A 9,019-nucleotide genomic window follows, 5' to 3' on the forward strand; every position below is an offset into this window, starting at 1 on the left:
ACATAAATTTAATAAAATTAATGTTTTCAAAAAAGGAATTAAAATTATATTTTTGATTTTTTTTCAAAAGAATATGTTTAACACAAGTGGTATGGAATATGAGTTTATTTAAAAAAATTGAAGCTGAATATAAGAAAAGCATTGGAAATTTGTTTTTTCTTCAAATACAATTTTCAAAATATTAGGTATTAAGATGAGGTAATAAAAAATAGGTGCTTTTTTATTTGAAAAAAATATACATTTCCTATCTTTTACTTCTATTCGGTATTAATTGTATTTTTTTCGTAAACCTATATTAATAATTATAATAAAATTGAAAATCATCAATAATAAAGGGAGCGATTTTTGATTTGAAATTATAATAAAATTTGGCACACATGTACTATGTATCAAGAGGCATTATTTAGTGGACCACAATTTTTTTTAAACATACCAGTGGCGAGCGAACGAACATGTCTATTTTGGCAGACATTGATGGTAGGCCACTGATTTCTCTTAAAATAAAAAATATTCTTACAATCTCCAATCATTTCTAAATAATTTAATTTCTAGATTTTTTTCAATTTTATGAGCGGTTTTCGCTTAAAAAAATAAAAACCTCTTCTCTGCGTGCTCATTATAATATCGTTAATATGACAGCATGCAGAGAATTATTATCATCATTATTTCTGACAGAAATATTTGTCTATCAACTTTATTAAAATACGTAATAACGTAAACTCTGAGGTGTATTTTTCAAATCTTTATAATTACTTCTTATCATTGTAGTAGGCTGTGTCTGTAAGAATTATTAATTCTGTTGTCAATGAGGTTGTCTGACATCAGTGTTTAAATTCAGTTCTTCTCGTATTATTAATTTGGTATTTAAAATATAAAAAGAATGGTCGAGTTTATTAATGAGGAGTTGGTAAATATGCATTTTATGTATGGTTTGGCTGATGACAGTCGGGAGGTAGGTGATTCTATCAAGAGCACTTTCCTAATAGAGTCATACTAGATAGGCGAACATTCCCAAATGTATATAGAAGGTTGACTGGACTTTGAAGGGGCCCATCGGACTGTAAGAACTCCATAAATTGAAAAAGCAGTTTTAAATTCTATTTATGAAAATCCTGAACCTAGTACTAGAAAAATTGGAAATAATCGTCTGGATTTGGAAAATTTTGCACTATTTTCTATTGTTGCCATCATATTCAACGAGTGCAACCGTTACTTCCCAGAGATTTTCCCTTGCGTGTTAATTTTTGTCAATGTTTTTGAACAAAATTGCGCATTATCCCTTATTTCATCAAGAAATTTTTGATTCAGAAATTTCCACCATAATCATATTTGGGTCAATGAAATAGTTTTCTGAAAATGTTTGAGCTGGAATTGTTGGAAATTATTTAATTAGACCCTTTTTCCTGTCAGAAAGGCTAAATGACCTTAATTATTGCCGGTTTTTAGAAGGCAAGTAGAAAATATTGCTAGAAGAAGTACCATAGTGAATTAGGAACGGAATGTGGTTCATGCACTTTAGTGTTGCAGTAAGAGAATATTTAAATCATACATTTAATAACCAGTGGGTACGTCGCGGCGGACCTCAACCATGGCCCCTATGTCCTCAGATTTAAATAGTTTGGACTTTTTCTTATGGACGCATCTTAAAAGTTTGGTTTATTGCACCCCATTTAACACTGTAGAAGAGCTGAAGGATCGTATTACAGCTTATTGAGATTTAATAAGGAACAGGGGACGTATACTTCAAAAAGTGCGCGACAATATGAGGAAAAGAGCTTCAAGGTGGAGGCCACTTTTAAGAACTTATCTATTTTTCAAAAATGTTGTTTGTTATTAATTTATTAACAGTCAATTTTGTCAAAAATTATTAATAGTATGTAGTGTTTTTTTTTTAAATAAAAATCCTTTATTATTTTCCTTTTTGTTAGGATGTTATATTATTCCAAACTCTAACAGTAAAACGAACAGACTTCTATTTTTTTTCTGAAGGACACTATTTGGCAACTAAAAACTAGATATTGTGTTTTAGATAGACATTTTACTTTTTACAAAAAAAAGTTTTCGATTTAAACAGCGCAGTGGCGACCTAATTAACCAAAATATTATTTGTTCATAGACAGTCAGCGGCACGGCACTGATTTCCTTACAAAAAAATAATGACATGTAGAGAAGAAGTTTTTATTTTTTTTAAGCGAAAACCGTACATCGGATTGAAAAAAATCAAGAAATTAAATTTCTTTAGAAATAATTGGACATTATAAGAATAATTTTTATTTTAAGAGAAATCAGTGGCGTACCGTCAATGTCTGCCAAAATAGACAAGTAAAATTCCATGCGCCCGCCTCTGGAGTATTTAAAAAAAAAGTGGTACACTAAATATTGCTTTTTATTAAAATATCTAAAGCGGTGTTGCAGATATTAAAAAATATATATTTTATTTTTGAAAACTTTACCATCGTGTACAAGTTTTCTTTTTAAGATGGATCCAAAAATAGCCCAATTAATTAGTGACATTCAAATAGAAAAAACCTTGTATATTATGCCCCGTTCAAATCCCTGTCAAAGATAAAATATCCCTACGCTCACGTGGTTTACTCAAAATGATAGTTGACATTCACTGGTTTGATGTACTTTTTTATTAATAACACCTACTTTTTTCCATCAGTGTATCTTTCATTACGAAGGCCACCGCCAACTTTTTGGTCAAAAATTTTGATCCACTTCCAAGGCACTTTGAGGTTTTCTGAAAAGGATCACAATTAACACAAACAAGGTTTGAATCAGTTTTTGCAGATGAGGCTTTTAAAAAATTCTGATTTATCTCGTCACATTTTAATAAAAAAACCGATAATTTGTTTCAATGAAAAAGGTTATAAAAACATTGCAGAGTGCATTATGCCAGCGATTTAGGGATCACAAGCCGCAGTTTCTCATGTCATTTAAACTCTTAAAAATAGAAGTTTTAAGGCACTCCAAAGTTGGGCAAAGTGCGAGGGAAGAACCAATGGAAATTTGACCAAATTTTTACAGAATGTTGGTTCTTTCAATACATTTCAATTAAAAACTCTTCACCAATTAGACCTAATTCTTAATGAAAAAATATCCATTATTCTGCACCTTCCATGGCAACGTTTCAGAGAGAAAAACTTCTTATCACAGGGAATAGGAACATAATATCTGACTTCAGCATTAATAGGATCAAATAATTGCTGCCGTTCCATCGTCTTCTCTGGATGAATTCATGGTGGATGTCAAATTAAAATTTAGTGTTCAAGATCAATTTCCAAGGTGCAATACTAAAGTTATTCTTAGATACTTTTCTCCCCGACACCAATTATATTGATGCTTGGTATACATCGGAATATCAACTTTACTCGGAAAATCGCGTTCCGCTGGCATGGCTTGGTGTAAATCACTCAATTTCTTATTAACTTATAGATATATCGAGTAAACATCGTCTATATATAAAGTATAGAGGTCCCAAAAAATTAAGTTTCGAGAAGTACAGCCGTGTACACTTCACCGAAATGTTTGCTTGGCATTTTACGGTTTATTTTGCTACTATCAAACTTATTTTTGGATGGCAAAAGTTTATTCAACTCCTTAAAATTAATGCCGCATCATAAAAAAGTCAAGTCTTGTATTTTAGCAGTTGTTGGGCACCTTATGAAACACAAAATTCATGTGAGCATATGTGCGAAGTGCACCTTTTTTTCGTGACAGAATACAACTTCTCCGATTTTAAAAGAAAAAAGTCTAAACAGCAGTTCACAAAAAAATTAATTGTTGCAGTTTTTATTACCTATACCCAACAAAGTCTATTGATTAGCACGGGGTTTAAAATACCTACCCATACCTATGGCCGACACTGAAAATAATTTCCCATTTTATTACTTTACACTTTTCTGAAATACCTTATAGCGGCATACGTAATAGTGTATTATGCAACAAGTACGGTAAACGGCATTTGACTCATGAGTTTATTTGACACGAGCGGAGCGATTGTTTAATAAACGAGTGACTTAAAAAGTTTACCGCACGTGTTGCATACTATACTTTTTCTATGACCGTTAGTTTTTGGGTACATTTTCGCAAAACAACACAAATACATTCACTGACGACCGTTAGAATTGACAAACGTCAACATTCAAAGCGTGGGAAATATCTCCGAAAACATCCGATTGTTCCCAAACCCGTGCGGTAAAATCCCGGAATTGTCCGAAGTGGCTCGGATCCGTGGAAAACGAAACTGACGTGGTGAAGTGACGCTTCCCGCATGCTAGATCGGTGGGTAATTAGGTATTTGACACCTTTGTGAAAGCTTTCCTCTCGATTATCTCATATTATTGATATACATGGGTTCGAATTTACTTTTCTATTAAATTTTCCAAACAATATTTAAAGCAAACAAATTAAATTCAAAGCTTACACCTTTCCGAAAAAAAAATTATAAGAAAAAAAACAAAAAAAATCCAATTCCAATATCACATTTACTCCCTCTAATCAGTACCGAAGCAGGAGATTTTTGCGCTTCAAGCAAGAGCGTATATTTTTTTGTGCCGCTAGTCACTAATATCAAATTTTATTTCTCTAATAAACCTACTCTCATTCTAATATTTGTGATATTTGCAAGTATTTACCTAAATATATTTTATCACACGATCTAGTATTATTATTGAACCATGACATTCACATTGGATTTTTTTGTGTTATAAGGGGGGATGCAGACTATTCACATAAAGATGAATTTCATTCATAATTGGCAGATCATAGATTTTCAGGGGAGAGAAATAGGTAAATCGGCCAAGAGAAAACTTTCAAAATTACTTCTTGCAAGATACAGTAGAGCGAGTGCAATTGCTATAGAATAAAACAAACAAATTAAATAATTTCAAGAATTTCCATGGTCGAAAGTATGTTATGCTAATTGACTAATTAGTTGATCGGTTGACAAATGGCCAGTTAAAGTGGAGAAATTGTTCGCCTTTTGATGAAAAAAGTTCAAGCGGATAACATGGGCAGTAGGTAACATCACTTTTCTTCTGGAAATCCACTATTATTGACCCATAAATTTAACTTTTAGTTCTTATTTATTTTGATAAATGGATTTTCATCACGTAAAAGCCTCCTCAGTTCAACCAATAAATATGCATAAAACAAAAACAAATTTTGAATTATTCTTTTATATTTTAGGAAATGAATATTCAGATTAGTAAAGCAGCTAAAGTTAAAGTACACTTTATCATTTGCTTTCTGATCCAAATCAGTACGTACTTTTTCGTTCTAACGTCGAGTCTTTTTATAACTTAATTATCAATTCATGAATGAACGTTGATTAGTGCTGTTTTACAATTTTTTACGCAATAGTTTTGTTATTGATCTGACAAAAAGTTGATAAGATTTGGATTATTTAAATCTATGTTAGTTCTGCTCTGTGTTAGATATGAATTTGTGCTATGATTATAAATTTCAATAATCGATTAACCGTGTGTATATGATTAATGTTATTAATTATATTCTGCAAGTTGAGTCGAAGAGATGAAAATATTGAGACCTGATCATGCCATTTTTCAAATTCGCGCCCCTTTTCTATAATACAGGGTGATAAACGTGATAATAATTTATCACATATTCTGTTGAAATTTGGTATGTATAATTATCATGTTGGATTGTAGTTTGATGTAAAATTTGTAAATAAAAACGCCATTCTAAAAAAAAAAACGCGTGTTCTGTACCCTATTATCGCGCTAAATTGTCAATATATGCCTGTGGTCTTAAAATATATCTACAAGGTTGTTACAAGTAAGTAGGTACCGACATTATTAAAAATATTAGTTGTATACATTATACATTATTACATTATAAGGTTTTATTATAATGTAGAGGATATTTATAGGAGGTTTTATAGCGTTCTTAAAAATGATATTGGAAAACTTTAACACTTGGGGGCTGAGAGCATACATCGTAAAACCCTTATTATTCTTGAAGCAAATAATAATTATTCGATAGTTACTATAAAACATAACGAATGTTATAAAAGACCCAAATAGGTCCAGTATCTTTTTTGAGGTTATGATATTTAATAATTGCTTTCTTAAAGTTGCTACAAACTAAGAAAAATTGGCAAAATCATAAATACAGTGACGGCTTATATAGAAAACACTTTTTCTTTCAATATAAATGTACATTTACTACCCACATTACAGTTTATTTAGATCGATCTCACATGATTCTTTATTTAAATTTTGCAGATGTTTTTCAAGAGTGACGAAAACGATTCGCAAATTGATATGTTTTCAGGTTTTATAAATAATAAATAAATAAAATAATAAATAATAAATAATTCATCAAAATTGCTCGACAAAGACTTAATTTTAACACAACAACTTAGTCGGTTATATCAACATTCCAAAACTATTGCATTTTTTGGTTAATACATGTAAAGTTTTTGCAGGGATATCAGGTGCCATCAGATTTATCAAACTTCGTAAAATTACTTAAGTTGAATGTTTATGGCAAATGAAACCGATACTGACTTAAAAGTTAGCAACACTTAAAAATCTGCAACAGTGTACTAAAAGAGAATTTTTTTGGACATCATCGGTTACGGAAAGTTGTATTAAATAGCTTTGAGGAATTTTAATGCATAGCTATCATGTGGACAGGCATATAATATGTATAACGAACAATTTTGAAAAAGATGCAACTTCATTTTACGTCAAACTTAGCAGTGAATCTTTCAACATTTTGGTAGCATGTAACATTTGCTAATGTTGTTTTAATTATACAGTTTAAGTTAATACCACTGACATATGTACATATACGAGGTTTGTTACGCCCGGTGAGAATGCGGCTTGGCAACATCGCAAACCAAATGAGACAACCTGTATATACAATGGAAACCCTCTTACTGCAGACTGCCGTGTGTGCCAAAACGGCATAAATAGCATACCTATTCCATTGATCGCCTAACGATGTGATCTATTTATTTTAAGATTTAGGCACTAAGCGCGAAGAACACGGCGGTTACATAAAATTTACAACAAATTATTTAACGTCCCAAGGAACAAAATGATGAGGAGTTAGTAAAAAGCCGACTTCCCCAATTTGCGAAATACATAAAGTTGGGCGTTATTCAAATCGAAATCCGTAATTTACTTGTGTTCAAATCAATTGGATTTTGTTTTCATTAAAAAAAATATTACCCAGCCTCTGAACAACTTGAAACAAAATTTCCCCGCTGTATTGGGAGATGTTTCTGCCGGCATCAGCAGCAGAACAGGCGCTTTCGCGTTCGGCGATTTACAAAACTTCACATACCTAACATGTATTTACTTAAGCTGTGTGTTTTCCCTACCTTATCAGACTGCGATAACACCGGCAGATGAGATAGCACTAATTGTTTGTGTCTACGAGAAGGCACGTACACATTAAAACATATTCTACCCTATCATCCCGTCTGCGGCACTACCAGACATAACTGGGAGACATCGTCCGCCAATAACATGCCCCTCCTAAATCGTTTGAACGGTAAAACAGCTGGGTTTTAAGTGTTCAAGAAATGTAAACATGTATGAAGCATGCTGTGACATCTGTCCGAGATGAACGTATTTATTTAATAGAAGAAAATATTATCCCCATTGAATCTCACGTCTCCTGCACGAGAACGAGTCTTTATCACTATTCTCCGAAAGATGGCGCAGAGGGTATCAGTGTGTTACTTGGGTGTCCAGATGAGAAAAAACTAATGTAATAATTATGACTGTCAATTTGTTTTGTCAATAATGGCAAATAAAACTTATTAGCTTATTAAAATTTTGAAAAATGGTTTGTCTATCAAAATATAAGCGAAATTAAAGTTTTTAAAACACGCGTTAATTTTGGCAGCTCGAGTGCTCAAAATAGAGCAAGGTTTTAAGAGACAAAAAAAATCCTCCGAATACTACGCTATTTTTTATTACTTTATTTATTTACTTTAATATGGATAGGAAATTGAAATGAAAATTCGTTGTGTGGGATAAGTAGGTATGCAGCGTGAACAAGCACAGGTCGAGGACAGTTAAATATACTGCGGGATTCATTTATGTTTCGTGGCTGAAGTAAGCTTCGGATTGCGATTGAAACCACCACCCTTATGTTCTGAATGGATTTTAATATTAATAAAATTGAACAGATTACATCCCATGCCCAGGCGTATTGAATATCATTGAAATCGTACAAAATGTTCGTATTTTGGTATATTGACGCAGTATTTTAACGCCGCTACAGAGTGCTGGGGATTCCTTGAGAAATATGTGTACCAAATTTCGTTAATTTTTCTTCAAAAATAGGGTTAATGCAGCATTTTTTAAATATTGACCAGTATTTGTTTGGACCGCTGTAATTTGTAGCAGATTTCAATCCCAATCCCAAGCTAACTTCAGTCACGTATTTATGTTAAGAATACAGTTTGTTTTATCGAAAATTTTTAAATACAGAGTTGTTTGTATGAAAGTTTTGCAAACATTGAGACTAGTTACCATTATACACGGTATGATACTGTATGCATGCCGGTCATAAGCAGCAATTGGCACGTGCTTATTTTAAACGCAATATCCGACGTGTTTATAATTTTGAGAGATCATTGCGGCTTCTTAACCATTTTGACTTATGGTAGAGAGCAACATAAGAACCATTCCTTCCAAATTAGCATTGAGAATTAGTTTATCGTTTATAGGGTATTCGATATTTAAAAATCATTTTCAACTTTGGAAAACTTCCTATTTGAGAATATTACGTTCTGTATATTGTTATAATATGATGCATTACCTTTAGTTATACTAGTTTTTAAGAATTTTATTATTAATTCGTATTTTCTATCAAAAGTCAATCAAGGTTGTCATATTTTTGATTTTATTTGGAACCGGCCATTTAGGTCGCCCTTGTATTTTCCGCTCTGTTGGCTTAACAAAGGAACTTTAGAACTGTGCAATTTCTTTACCTTGATGTAAATAAAATTGTAATCTACAGGTTGAGTCGA

The 9,019-nt window shown here is 32.0% G+C and overlaps 1 protein-coding gene across 1 annotated transcript in view; it reads right to left on the reverse strand.

The window, feature by feature from the left end:
- LOC132702926 (dystroglycan 1) overlaps positions 1-7,499 on the reverse strand; it is a 69,026-nt gene extending 61,527 nt beyond the window's left edge. The window contains exon 1 of the mRNA XM_060671798.1: positions 7,358-7,499. The gene's annotated coding sequence lies outside the window, so the exon portion shown is untranslated. The remainder of the gene's footprint in view (positions 1-7,357) is intronic.
- Positions 7,500-9,019: the final 1,520 nt, after the last annotated feature.

Source organism: Cylas formicarius, unplaced genomic scaffold, assembly GCF_029955315.1.
Source record: "Cylas formicarius isolate icCylForm1 unplaced genomic scaffold, icCylForm1.1 PGA_scaffold_10__41_contigs__length_53128322, whole genome shotgun sequence".
In the NCBI taxonomy this organism is placed as follows: domain Eukaryota; kingdom Metazoa; phylum Arthropoda; class Insecta; order Coleoptera; family Brentidae; genus Cylas; species Cylas formicarius.